Source organism: Zootermopsis nevadensis, unplaced genomic scaffold, assembly GCF_977971745.1.
Source record: "Zootermopsis nevadensis isolate Lab colony 2312 unplaced genomic scaffold, Znev_1.0 Znev_ptg000029l, whole genome shotgun sequence".
NCBI lineage: Eukaryota > Metazoa > Arthropoda > Insecta > Blattodea > Termopsidae > Zootermopsis > Zootermopsis nevadensis.
Genome location: NW_028259161.1, coordinates 7,202,532 through 7,217,904, shown reverse-complemented (window position 1 = coordinate 7,217,904; position 15,373 = coordinate 7,202,532). Strand labels below are relative to the sequence as shown.

At 36.7% G+C, this 15,373-nt stretch overlaps 1 protein-coding gene across 1 annotated transcript in view; it reads left to right on the top strand.

Moving 5' to 3' along the window:
- Window positions 1-15,373, top strand: part of LOC110836165 (nephrin) — a 700,179-nt gene that overhangs the window by 13,806 nt on the left and 671,000 nt on the right. Inside the window, exon 2 of the mRNA XM_087358243.1 lies at window positions 848-908. The gene's annotated coding sequence lies outside the window, so the exon portion shown is untranslated. The remainder of the gene's footprint in view (window positions 1-847; window positions 909-15,373) is intronic.

The following is a 15,373-nucleotide window of genomic DNA, read 5'->3' as shown; positions in this document are numbered from 1 at the left end:
TACATACTAATTGAGAAGTTAATTGTATGTTTACATGCAAATCGAGTATCTCCTTAGTTTAATCAAGATTTATGGAGAGCGTGCCAACTCCTTGTCGTGAGTGTAGTATGGGATATGTGGGAAGTGCTGAGATGTCTGATCGCTTTGCGCGAATTAATTTAAAGTGTGATCTTTTAGTTACTGCTTGGAACCGATTTAAATAATTATATCAGTGTACGTTAAAGTACTATGTAAGTAATATACTGCACAGGTGATACTAAATTGATTAGTTAAGACTACTTGTGTCACGTTCTCAGTTCATCGCTTACAAACATCCTTTAATATGACTTTACCCTGTCCTTGTTCCTAGCGTAAGTGAAGGAATTTTTCAGAGCTGTGAAAGCAACATCTGTGGGTAATTTTAAATTGTTTAAATATTTTAAGATTGTGCCTCACCCAAGCCTGATGGCGTAGTTCCAGCAAGTAATTATGAACGTTTTGCAACATTCGTTGTAAATCAATCTGCTGACTGCAGAGGCATTTCTTTTGACTTCCAGATATGGCTGTGACAAGCATAGTAAGGCCTATATTGTAATCTGACTCAACTGCATCAATATTGCTATCCGAAGACCGAAAACCGGGAAATATAAAGTCGCTTAAGTTTGTCAAAATAGGTTGCGTTCCGATTTATATATTTACCAGGAAATGTCTAAGGAATTGGCCCATTCATTTGTCATAGAGAAATACAAATTAAGATTATAGTGAAAGTTGATCAGATTCGATTTTAATCGGAAACCCTGATGCACATTTAAATTACGAATTCTACTTCGGTTGGATTCTTATACTTATGGCGACATTCTTGTTACAGGGAAAGAATTCTGTCCACCATTTGAAAACAGCGTCCACGACTTAGTCCCGCCACAAGCAAGGTAAGAAGTTCAGTGCTGGTACAAAACTTGACATTTTTTAAAGTGTGAAATGATATTTTCAATTTGTTCTCTCTCTGTGCGTTACGAAAATAGCTGCGCTTTTGTTCTGATTATGTGTGGAGTTTAACTTACTCAGTTTCATCAAAATGGAGTTCTAGTGTTGAGTACATAGATACATTACTTTTGATGCCGTTCTAAATGTCTTTGAGTAGCTAACTTGAAAAAGTGTGATTTGTTGGTCATGTTTTGAGATTCTGTTCTCACAGAATGCTTCATGAAGGCTTTGTGACGGGACAGAAATTCTTACGTGAAAGCATTCGCTGTAGATTGATATGGGATTATAATACCCTACTGTTTCTAATTTTCCTTATTCGTATCTTAGGCCTTTCTTCTTATTGCTTCGCGTTGATTTGACAGGAATGGTAATTATGGTGACAAACGTGTTTCCGTACTCGTGTTGTCATCCCGGGGATGTCTGTAGAGAGAAGTAACTTACCTTTAACGCACGTAACATACACGAGCGCACCTTCTGTTAATGGGTTTTGCATATCAAAGTCACCATCCATCTTCAAACCAGGACTAGCGTATTGTGCATCGTAGAAGCATATAACTATGTTAATTAGAAACATTTTCTCTGAAAAAACATTTTTCATTGGATATTAGAAAACTTTAATTACTTTCACATTTTGTTACATCTTCTGTTATCTAAATTCTCTAAGAAGAGTAAGTTTAAAACGCATTAGGGTCTTGCATTCACATTTACAACATACTGATAAGTCAAATTTACCTGAACATTTGTTTTGGAAAGGTTATTATTGCTTTAAATTGTTTTTGCTGGCCACGTAAGAAAGTTACATATAGAAGATATCTCGCGTTGTTTGTTTCTTTGTGTGCTTCAGAATGTAATATATTGTCTTTAAGAAGTTCCATTTTATCTTCCTCATTATTAATAACACGTATATTAAGAAACTGTCATGAAGTTGTTCACTCTGCAGTTGTTTCATTTAGTTCATTTAGTACTTAGATGATGGAAATATCAGAAAATATTTTTCTTATCAATTTTTAAAATATATTCCTTGATTACTTGTCGTATTTTAACAAAAGACTGGTCTAGAGTCTGGTTTAAATTCAGTCGGGAGTTATTTCTTTGTCTTGATTCCCAGCATTGTTTCTTTTCTTTACCCTTTTCATAATTTTACCACCTTCCTCTGCTTCATCCCTCTTAAACTTGGATCTTCCTATCTCCGTTCTCTTAAAGTCCTTTCTCATTTCTTTCGTTCCGCCGGGTTCTTTCATTTCTTTAGTGGGCCTACCTTTATCTCGTTCTGTCCAAAACATCTCGCCATAGAATAACAAAGATAAAGAAGTAATCAGTGCTACAGTGCGTTAAATAGTTTGCTATCTTCTCTCACCTTCTTTATGTCGAATGTGGCTAAATTAAGCAATGTAAAACGTTACCTCAGGTGTTAAAGGATACTTGAAAAACTTCTTAAGGGAGCATTTAATTCAGAGGTGCAGTCTTTTGAGAACCTTGAACTTAAGAGGCATACGAGTATTTACCTTATGATAAAAAAATCATATTATAAATTACTATAAAACACCTGCAAATTTTTAGATGTCTTTCGCATCATAACATTCTCTGGAAAGAATATGACCCTGTATGCAGCAACCGATTCAATAACCAACCGGGTTATATATTAATTTTTATTGTAACGAACAGATTCGTTTCTTATAAAGCTTTTGTTGTTTAAATTGCTGTAACCAGCAACTTATAAATTTATAATGGATAAAAATCAAAGCAGTTTGGAGAGACTCAGCATATTAAGAAACCTGCCAATTAGTTCAATTTACGTAATCCACAAATATGAGTGAAGAAGTCAGCATGTGATTAAGAATTTCATTTTCGGTATCCTATTGAAAAGTGTTTTTAAATACGTAATCAGTACATTTGAACAAATAGCGGACTAATGGCTTCACTAAAGAGATTGTGCATCGTGGAGGTACAACAGGCTTGCAGTGTTCATAGAATTTCTGCACGAAACATGTAGGAACTTTTTAGTAATTATCTCCTCCTTCTATTGTGGCTGGATTAACCGGTATATTTCCTTTCATATATTTAAAAAGAAGTATAGAAAGGTTTACTTAGTGGTGGAGTACACATGTTATTTTCTCATAATTTTGGAATTTTCGTTCTCCTTGTGATCGTATGAATCGAATTACGGACTGTCAAACTTCAGGTCTTTCTTATCATCTGAATATTCTCGTTTTGAAACACACAAGATTACCTTACATAGTTTGCAGGTTCATTTAAATATCATAACGTAATTATATTCAAAATAACAGGGTATATTGTGGGTGAAACTAACACAGTTATGCAGAGCTGGCATCCTCAAAACTACTGCTAACATGACAGTGTCCCACGCCGATGGTTATTATACGCAAGGGTCATAGATCCTGTAAACCGCCTGTGATTTCGTGCGTCGTCTAAACAGATTATTAGAAGGCGAAGTGGAACTTGAATACGGTACATTACCATCTCTCCCTAACAAGCCGTTGCATATTACACATGCTTCATTGACGTCAATTGAGTTTCAACCACCGCGGTAATTAATAATCAAGCGTACGTTGCTAAACACGTTTAAGATTGACTCCAGCAGTCATTTCAATGTGGAGTTGCTCACAGGACATAAAGCAAGAAGAACATTACAATGTTAGTGTGAACAAAGAGTGGGAAGTCGTTTGCGCGAATTCATTATTATGGTGTACAGAACGTAACATCGAACGTAGTATTCGTCTGGATTCTTCTCCTGCTTCAAACTCGGGAGGTTCCGCCATAGGGCGGCCATTATGAATGATATTTTTAGTAGTTTTCCTCTTTCATTAACATCAAATGTTCCTCTCATTTCTTATGTAGGTTACTACCATATAATTTCCGATTCATTATCCACAGTCGTTCTCTCACACGATGCTAAATAACGTACTCAAGCGTAGTTAAGTAAATTAAGAAAAGGGCTTTGTTATAAAAGTTACTTGTATTTTGTGTAGGTGAAGAACAGAAGGTTAAATTGAATTGTGAGTTGGGAATGTTTGGATGGAATTTTGCCGTGATCTGTTTTTAACCACGAATCTGAAGTAAGTCACGGAAATATGGCTAATTGTATCACGAAAATGGAAAAGATTTCGGAGTAAACTTTGTGTCACCCCTGCGAAACTGAAGGGATTTGCTGTTCTTCGTAACATGCTTTACTTCACTAGAAGCCTTCTAAAGTGATCTTTGAACAGAATAAGGCTTGATACACTCATTTCTTTCTTCTGCCAATATCATTACAACAGTTTTAATTAATAGCTGGGCATTTTCCATCACAATTATCGTGATACAACCAATAATTTCTTTTGTTTCGTTAATTTAATCCTGATTAAGTAAAACACTAATTGTCTTTGCCTCCTCAGAGTAAAACTATTACCGATAAACAAAATTACATCCTTGATATTTCGTAACACATAATGTTACTCCTAATATAAACAATGTTAGTGTCTTTACCGTCTGTGTAAACATTGATTTGAATAGAGACCCCGGAAATTATGATGGATGATTACTGTGGTTCCCAAGACGTGCAATATACCTGTCCGTACTGATGCTCCACGATGTAGGTTTTGGGCGTGGACATTTTAATTTATTTTAAATATTGTTGTACTTCCGTACCCCCAGCTATTACTTCCCTGTAAGATAGGAGGGCGCGCTCCATGTTAGGGGGAGAACTTAAGGCACCTGTAAAGCAAAATGGTGAAGAAATTAAGGCGGTGGCTGGTACAAGTTTAATTATTTAAAAGCAAGGATTTTCAGTATTCTGTCATCTAGAAGCAGTTTACAGTGGAATTCAATTTGCTTTCGAGTTAAATGTTAACACATTGCAAGGAATTAGTGCCTAACAAGGTAAAAGCACGCACGATATGAATCCCTTAAAAACTCGATGGTTTGTTATAAATCCTTTCTATTATTGGTTGTGTGCATTTAAATGTATTATCTTGTTTCGTGAAGTCTGGGGTCTTGCATTGGGCGGATCCCATATCCGAAGAGAAATACTGCATATATAATTAAATACATTAATATAAAACCTCTGTACCCTTTACAAAAATCATAGACGAACTAAACAAGATATACGAAAGGAAAGATGAGTTCTAATTAGATTAGCCAATAAGGATATAAGACGAAACTAATGGTAATATGTAGTAGATGGAAAAAATGGTTTCATGCAATTGGACTGAAGTTTTAAGGACATTTTCAACGACGGTCATTGTCACGTGCAACGTTATCGTTATACATTAACAAGAAATTTCACGAAAGAATGAACAAATCTCGACACGTCATCTGTGGAGCTAGTTGTTATGTTCTTAGGTATTTCATAAATAAATAGAATGCGCCTAGCAGTACTTACGATTTTTTTTAAAAGCAAAACAACTTACCACATTTCCAAGACAGTTCTAATTTCAGTAATTAAATCCTTTACACATGTCACAGTGTCGCATTTAAATACTAAACTTGCGCATTCATGATTCATATGGTTGATTAAATTTGTTCCCGTAATTTCTATTGGACCTTCGGACTTTTACCGTAGCATTAAAATCTGTTGGACAGGACAGTAATTATTTCAGAGGATGTAACTACATAACTAAATGCTATTCCTCATGCCTGTTTAATTACCATGTGCTTGATGCTCTGCGTAATAATGCTGTAGCGAAGTAATTATGTAACCTCCGCGAAAGGTCAAGTTTATACGGGACAGTTCAGGGAGTTTTGCGCACAGTGTCACGTTGGTTGACTAGCAGGAATGCACTTTGATGACAAAATTACATGTAATGTTAAATTGTTTCATATCTACTGGGAATCTAGAACACAGTAGTTTTCGGCCCCTCGTCCAGAACAGTGAGTAAACTGTAGAGTTGTTGAATATTAAAGGTTGTGCTACATAGGAATGTATAGGAAACGTGTGTTTCTGGTTGTGAACAGTGCATTTAAGTAATAACCGAGAGTCATATGCACTGACTGCATTCTTACATACTATACGCTAATAGTAGTGTAAGATAAATTCACATGAAATAGAAAATAAGTTAACATCGATGTTTCTAAGAGTACGCAACACGTTTTCCAAAAGTACGTCCCAGGAATTATCTATTGTTCCTACATACATACATTTTCATCTAGACTGAGATAAGCAGAATGACCACTTGCTGAAAAATCAGTATTTCCAGCTGCTTGCTCCAGCATACGTAGTTTCATGGTGCTGTTCATTTCGGTGTGTTACCTCAAATGGTACCCAATTTGCCCTTTTGAAAGTCACCGCTTGCTTAAAGCTTATTCGTAAACACAAGGTTGCTTTTCGTCGTTTGTATTTCCTAATCATCGAGTAAAACTGCGTAATCATAGTGCCTACTTTTGTCTGCTACTGCACTGAGTCAGAAAATCAACCAATAAGAACACACAACTGCATCGGTAAGAAGTCATCTCCTTTGTTTACCTTATCTACACTGATACAACCTCAGTTCGATGTAACCTATTTGACCCATCGTTTCCGCCCAGTTTTCAGGGTTTATTTCTGAGGTGTATAAAATTGCAGTCTAGAGGTAGAGAGTAGATTTTTGCATCTCAGTTCCCCAAACGACTGTCAATAGTGTAATAACATACATGTCGTTATGACGTCTTGATTCTGAATACTGTTAAGAGTTTTCCATTCCGCTCCCGTGGCAGAAAACTGCCGGAAACAGGCATTTCCTACTTCTGACAGACACTTTCTCTTACCCGCCTTTTCCATACTAAAGGAACTGTGCTTTACAGAGTTAACGATTGAGTCTGCTAGAGTCTCGAAGGGATAGCTTAGCCAGTAGTCCGTCATGGCTTGCCATGGTTCGATTCGTAAGAGAGGCTGCATTTATATCTCGGTCTCCACGTCCAGAACAGTTCTGCTGTCAGCCAGGCTCCCTCTGTGAGTACAGAAGAGTTCTTTTTGCCTTGGGAAAGATGTACGGAACGTGAAGCTAACAATAAAACTCAGTCCAATTCCGAGGTCTATAACGACTACAGTTACACCTCCATACAAGTTGATTTCCTTTGTCAGGTTCTTAAAGATGAGGCGAATTTTTCTTTCCTTCTCTGCGTTGAAAATGACAAGGAATACTACAAAGTTACACAATCAGATTCTGCATACAGCGCAATTAATTTGAATATGCACAGTGTAATTTAAAGTTCTGGTACAAGATGTATGATCTGAAGATTTCACGGTGACTAAGTATAATAAATTCTTCTCGGGCTGCCAGCCGTGTAAGGTGGCTTAATGAAGAAAATACCGACGTTTCGAGAACTATCTTTGTCCTCGTCCTCAGGTTACTGTAGTTATTGGAGATCCCGGTGTTACAGAACGCATTATTTTTGTGTTGTTATATGACTCTGGCGTTATATGTCTAAGAGTAACGTATGATTATTATCTTGTCTGTCACTCCTTGTTGGTGACAGACTGTGTCACGACTAACCTCATTTCATCGTTACCCTCCAGGTTATACTTCATCGTCTGGTACAACTACTCCAAAAATGTTTTTACTCATCGGATGCCATGGAGGTCCTCGAACTTCCGATGAGGTACAGTGACGTTTTCTTTTCCATTTCTCTTACCTCGCTGGCTCGATGGTGTGTTTCACTCCTGGAGTAGAACTTGATTTCTTGGGTACGAAATAAAAAAGGACAAGTATTGAAGTTTAAATAATAATTTGAACGGTATATACCGGTGTCACATTCAGTTGTTCATTTGCACCAAATGCATTTAACATTTATTTTATTACGGTTAATTTTATTTCCCCACTCTTCATTGCACCCCCCTTGAAAGTCAAAAATTATAAGATCAAAACAGTTCTGTGCCATTTCATTTTGTAGTATTAATTTAAAAGACAACGTTCTAGCCTTACTCTTGGCATATCTGGTCACAAAAATTGCAACAAATATTCCGTTTGCAAATGTTGGTGTCTCCAGAATCGCTAGATGGTTTTTTATTTCTTAAAATGGGTCAGTTTCAGATGTTATGCACCCAATTAATTGTAATATGAGTTATTAAAATTTCATAACCTTCAAAAGTAGGTTACGTCTGTTAACACATTTGTAGTTTCTCTAAACCGTTTAGCATTAAAATGTAACATTTTCTGTGTGGTACGTGTCTAGAACATGTTTTTGAGCGTTGTAACAAAATAGTATGAAATAGGCTACAATTCTCGCACTACAGTTGATTTTATTAGTACGTTTATTTGACAGCATTCTGTAAGTAGTTTGCGTGATTTGTTGTTCGTTTGTGAGTATTAAAAGCAAATATGTGTACCGAATTTTTGGTATAGAAAGTTTGCAAACGCTTGCTTTGCGACTTACGTAGGACATGGATGGCTTTAAAAGTGAACCACATGTAAATAATGTGTCTTTTGTGACTAATTCTAATTTTGTGACATTAAAGATCAATTAGCTTTTGATTAGAAGTGGTAGTTACTTGCAATAGAAGCAGATCGGTAAAAAATTGTAGGATTTGAGGTTTTGACGGCGGTGAATATAAAGATGATTGTTTTCTGGGTTGTTGCACCGTGTAAAGTTAATTTCTCTCGATAATTTTGGTGCTTATCTCACACAAATAATTTTATTGCAATTACGGAGTTATTATGTAGGTGAAACATTAGGACGGATCGACTGATACTGCCTTCCTACTATGATTTAATATTATGCTATAGCGAAGATCGCACAAGAATCTTTACAGCTCACGTATTTACGCGTTCCACTTGGTGTCAGTTTATCAATTCTTTATGCTACTGTACGTTCCTAATCCATGATTGACGGCTCACGTTTCAAATCGAAAAGGATGGAAAGCTATGTGTGATAAGATTAGCTACTAAATATTTATGTTCTCGCTGCATCTTTCTGTGGAACATGAAAAGGAGAGGTAGGGGAATGCTGGCATCTTCAATGCATTATACAGCAGTCTGCCCATATTTCTCGCCCTGCTAGTCTACGGATGATTCCCTGTTGTCATGTACAGCTCAGAGATATGAAGTTCATATGCACGTCCTCCTACACGAGCATGTTAAAGATCCGCAAAGTTCTGTAATGTTGTAGCGGAGTTTTGAATAGACTAAGGTAACTTAACTCTATGTACCAGAGCCCTTGAAAGGCTGATTGTCGCTTAGAGAGTTAACGAATTACCCGCCTTTTATGAAACCCAAAAATTTAATACCGTATTCACTGAATCACATCCTCAACCACTGAAATCTGGCCCTACCTGAAACATGTCCTATATTTAAGATAAATCTTAAATGCTCCCGTCTTCGCGTAACCTTTCCGTGTAGTCTCTTCCCCTGAGAATTTACGATTTATTTTCCAGTGTTTCGTCTTCCTCGATGTTTGCTACAGTTTCCATTTATCTTTTTCTCCAGCATCCTCGTAGTTTCTCTGTATGAGGTTCAAATTCAGTGCATGTGCATATGTCTCATGACTGCCAAATAAAAATTTAAAAATCAAACTAAAAATCAACCCGAAATTAATGTTCATAGTTGAATTCTCTCCACACCAAATGAAAATATTCTCAGATATAGACAATGTGAAGTTTAGATTTCGAATTAGGTAAGAGAAGATTACTCTTTGCTCTTTCTTACACTCCCAGGTCTTGCACAGAAACTTTGAAACATCATTGTTTTATCATCATCTCTTCTTTGAAATCCTTCTTCAGAGTTAACAGCTATCAGAATATGCTTCGCTGATATTCATTACGTTATTAAGTGATAATATGAAATAAATAACTTTCTTAGAGGTGGTAAATTTGTGAGTCATTACACCTGTCGCGTGCTAGGTTTAAAGTTCATAAGTTTTCAGATAAATTTGCGAATTTGAACTGTATATTACTTCCCAAAACAAATTAATATGTAAGACCTTTAACAACATTACTCTTCGAGATATAATGTGGATAAAGTTGGAGCATCTGTGACACTGAATATCATAATTTGAATGTGGAATGTGTGAATTTCTAAACCAGATTAGTTTTAATTGATAAAATTAGTAAGAAAAATTCCTATGAGTTAAATATTTAAGTGTAACGTAATGGATAATGAAAACTTGCACTCGAATTAAGAGCGTTCTTCAGATTTCATTCAGTAAAGTATTTTTCTGCTCAGAAATAAAATAATTTTATCACATTATTGATCGAGAACGATGACGTATTCTGTAATGAAAAAGTAACAAGGGAATGGCAAACAACAGCAATATCCTAAGCATTGTGGAAAAGGAGATACGCCAGAGACTGAACGGATTGGTGTGGGTGGTGGAACAATGTGTACGATTTATAACACTACATAAAATAGTTTTCTACGGAGAACATAAACCTGTCGACTAAAGATGGTAGAAACGAAGGAAATGGTATATTCGACATCTGTGTACAGAAAAAAAAGATTATAACCTTTTGTTATTAAATACTTATATTTGAAATGAAGAAAAGTATGCCTACTATAAATTATATGTGAAATGTAAACGATTTTTCAATAATACCTGAAGAAGGGAAGAAGAAATATAGGCATACATATGTTGTTTAATCCACAATGATAATACTAGTGCTTGAAGTTACGACTGTTTGATCTGACATGAATGAATTGCCATTATTATGTAAACTCATAAAATTTGTTATAAATCGTAAGGTGTCAGGACACGAAGACTTATTAATAAGTTTCGTGTTGGTTGGTTAGTTACTGCATAAAAGGAGTACTGAAACTAACAGGTGGAGACACAAATGGCGTACTTTTAAAGCCCGCAGTTTCACGTTCATCTCGCCTTGACGCAAACAAACAGAAGACGTTGTGTCAGTTGAGTGGAGCGGAAATGCTTTCTACCATCAGATGGCCGTGTATTACCGAAATCCGTGTGAAGCAGGGCGTCACACATTATGGACGTCTGATGGATAAAATACGAAGGAGTCACAGTGTGAGTTATATCAAGTGGTCCCTAGGGATTCAGAGCTCCTACAGGGTAATGGAATCATAGAAGAGATGCTCTTAGCTACCATTGCATTGCTTTCCAGAAAGGGGAAGTAATACTAGCCCTCTTATCCTCCATCATACTCGCTGACAACTGGTGTATCGATTCCTATAGGCTATAAGCCGTAGTATAGGATGCCTCTTAATTGATGCTCCCGGTAGATTGTGTAACATTCACGTTTCTAAACCGAACTCTGCAGCTTTCTGTTAGCCTTTACGTACTGTTCACAATTTTATCGGAGCTAGTGACCCCCCACCCCACCGTCAGTGGGCAGAACAGGTTAATTCATATTCAAATGTCGATTGGATAATCACCAATCATCACGAAAGTTATTCGTTGATGTCCTCAGTTTCCTCAGTTTCCTCAGTTGGATGCCTTAGGCACGGTTCACATTACGCGGTTTGCGCCGCGCGGTTGAATGTGAACACTTAATGAGCCATCTATGGTAAAAACAACCGCGCGGCGCAAACCGCGTACCGCGAACCGTGCCTAAGAGTGCGATTACAAGGTCATGGCCTGTTCAATAAAACGCAGTCAAAATTTGTAATAAAGCTTTAAATGTAGCCTGTGCAATCGAAGATGACGACGTTGTTCTGGGTTTGATGCCGTGTAAATTCGTATTTAGCCACCGCCTTCATCTCCAAGCGAACACTAAAATTTAAATAGAAACCATTGAAACTATCCGTTACTTGGTGTGTTCTGACATGTTTACTATAAAATTTGTCTAAATATAAATATATAATTAATACAATAAAATAATTAAACATTTATGTAATAATTATAGTAATGACAATTGTCTTATATTGCTAATAGTTCTGTGTATTAATCATTAGGTATGAAATAACACTGAGATGTGATTGTATTGTCTCGACAGTAATGGTGCTGTTAAATAGCCCTTGTCGACATGCATGGAGATGCAAGATTTGAAACAGTATGCTCAGTATAAGCTTGAAAGTTGTTAGCTTTCCCACGTTCGGGTTCACGTTGCACACATAACCTCTTAGCTGTCTAGGCTCACGTTATGATCCGTGGCCACGGTAATTAAGAGCAGGCTTAAACAAAATGTCCATTTGTCACATTACCTGTTTCAAAAGAATTGCCGATTGGGCTCAGTGCATCAGAGAACAAATGTGGCAGACTGTGTATAAAGTAATTGAAAATCTTATTGAACATTTGTCTACATAGGACCTGTTGGTCGATCTGTAAATTTCATTAATATTTCCAGACACAATTACGCGGTGAAGGTGTTAGTGTTGTTCTTTTGCTTTGTAATACAATGTTAATTGTACCATTTTGGAAGAAGGAGGAAGTTTGTTCCACAGAAATATTGGTATCTGTCAGCAACTTTGCACGGTACTGAATAAGCACCAGTGCATTTTAATTTATCAAATTACTATCTTAACATAAATTACGACAGGATGTCGAATACCTCTTGTTTCGAAGTGTGAAGCACACGAGGACAAGTTCTCATACCGCGTTTATGAAACAATTGAGGGTACACTCTCACTACATCAAAATTTTTAATTCTGTGTTGAAAATTTTAAAACGTGGTTTGAAGGTACTTGAATGTAGTGTTGTTTAGTTCCTTGCTAATGACGGGAGATTTGATTGCACTAATTGGAGTGTTTGCTGTAATCCGCTGATGCATGCTCGACATAACACAGCGAAGCAATTTCACAATAATTGGTTCAACGTGCATCAGTAAGCCTTTTGAATTGTGGTTGTTCACCTAGCGGTTCTGAAAGTGCGCATCACATTACGTTATATGCACCGTCACTTGCTGCCTCATTTTACGGGGATTCACTCAGGCACTTTGTAACGATATACTTAGCTTGTTGTAACATAACATTGCACATGTATGTCACTTATTCTGTTAATTTTAACACTACCCGCGATCCTTAGTTATTTTATTACACTGATTCAACCGCATGTGTTGTTGGTTATGAATAATGAATTCAGCAGGTTGGCGCCATGGTATGATTGTAAGTTGCGACCGCAAATTTCCCCTCAATTTACTGAGGAAAACCACGTGAGAATCTTATCCACGATAATCGATAGTTTGATTCGATCTAGTTAGCTCTCGAATTCAAATCTCCAGCATTATGTTTTTGTCAGTCTGATCAATACTGTCTTAAAACAAATGTCTTTGTGAATGCAAGTTATGGGATAATATTTTTTAAATGTGATGGTCATCTCCTCATTTTAAACAGTGACTTAAGTTAAAATCTTAACCGTAAAAGGTGACTGAGTGAGCATTCGAAAATAAAATGCAGTGGACATACACTTTATTCGTTCCAAAAACTGTAAGTTCCACTTAATCTGGATTAGGAGTATTTTCGTTATGTCTGTTTAGTTTCAGACGCCATTTGAACGTTGATTGGAGCTTTGGGTGTAAGCTTGTTTATGTTGGGTAAGGAAAATGGTGCATAGAATGAATTGCTGGAGTGAAATATTAAGAGTCGAATGCAGAACCTACAGCCCTGTTGCTACGGGTATGTAGCCCGATTTAAACCCTCTCTATATCGTCACAGTTCCAAGACAAACAGGGTGTTTATTTCAAACAGATATACTCTACTTGTTATAGCAGCTAATTAAGCCTTCGTTGATTAAATCGAAGCTGTTTTTTTAAAAGTATCCCTAAATCTATTTGTTCTGTTCTAAAGACATTATGGTCATTAAAGCTCCATTGCTCATGTTTCTGAAACGGCTATGCAAGGGATCATTGAGACTGCTCTGAGTAGCGAACACGGTATAATCAAAGTATGTAAGCATGTACACGTTAACTTATTTTATAAATTAACATGACTAAATTAAGAAACCATAATATATGACACATCTTATAAGAGTTCTTGTAGAATGGAAGTTTTAAAGTTCTGTGAAAATGAAGACGTTTTCTTTCAACGTACGTATTCGAATTGGCTGTTCTTTTGGCAGTGTTGGTAATAAAATATTGTATATTTCAATACATTTGTAACCCATAGCCTTGTGAGAAATATGTGGAAGCTATATTTTATACTAGTGATTACTAGGTGTGACTTGTGGGTAAGACGATTATATCGTTTTCCGTTTCAGAAGCAGCTTCAAGGGTTTTTGCGAATTAAACGAAATCTTGTTAGGTGCATGGTATCTGTAATTGGATTTTAGGATGTTTAACGTTGCTTTCTCAGATTTCGAGAAAGCGATTGGCCCGTGAAAATGGGAGTGGTTCTATTTATTTTTGTATTTATGGAATGTACATAAGCAGACTTACATGCTTAGGCTATATACTCCATTTATTCGTCTATTTATTAATTTATTCACCTCTAGGCTTACATTTATAAACATGAACATAAATATACACACTAGAAAAGCAACAACCATGACAGTAAAGGCGGGCATAATTTTGGAGGACAAGTTTGTCCATTTCCCCAGAATAAGCGCTGTATCTTATCTGGACTCCCTGTATATAATGTAGCAGTGCTGGAGAAGCACAGTAAATTGTATGGTTCATCCTTGTTCCCTTGTTTGGGGGTCTTACTCCTCTACTGCTAGAAATTTGTTGAAATTTCCGGAAACGCAGTTAACGCATCAGTGGTCATGATGGCTGCCAGAGTTGTACAACCAGCAGGGCACCGGCGTGCAATTAGGCCAGTTGGAAGCAGCAGAAGATAATGTGCCCCTCGGCTCGGAAAGATTGTACGGCCGTTTAGATGCGTCACTGCTACATTGTCCGACGCAGCTACACGATGGGTTAAAAGTACTTTAGTAGCTTAACGGCGCCGCGACGCTTTGCTGTCATGGTTTCCCCTCTTGCTGTCTCTTGTCTGAGGTGCTGCATTCCGGGAAATGCCTGGTTAATGTCGTAGTAATCTCCTTCTTCTGCTGCTTCTTAGTTTTTATTCGTATTAAAGAAAAGTGAGATTTTCGTTGAATGAAATCGCTGAACATGAAGGGGAACGTTTAATTTGTAGTTTAATTTTATTTACGTACATTAAGTATAGTAACATTTACTGTTTCTTATTCTGTTCGACGTTGTATTTTATTTGTTGGTAATTATATTATATAAAGCAAAGTAAAACAGACACATCGTAATAATAGTAATAGAATCCCGCCAAATAATTTATTTTAATTTAACACCAATTGTTACGTGATGTTGATTTCATACTGTTCTGTAATATCAGGTATAAAAATAAATTCAGGGATGGGAAAGGATCAGACTGTACCTGTCTGATAAACTAACATGTGCCAAGCCTTAATCTTCCACTTCCCAACAGAAGATATAAAGTGATAAAAGAGCTAATCCTGGGAACGTTTTATATCAAGTGCTTTGACAGAACAATAAGTAATAAGCTTTTAGCTGATATCCAGGGAACTCTGTTGTCTGACGAAGGGAAAAAAACACATAAAAATGGGACAAAGGATGAAAATGCAGGGCGTGAGAAGA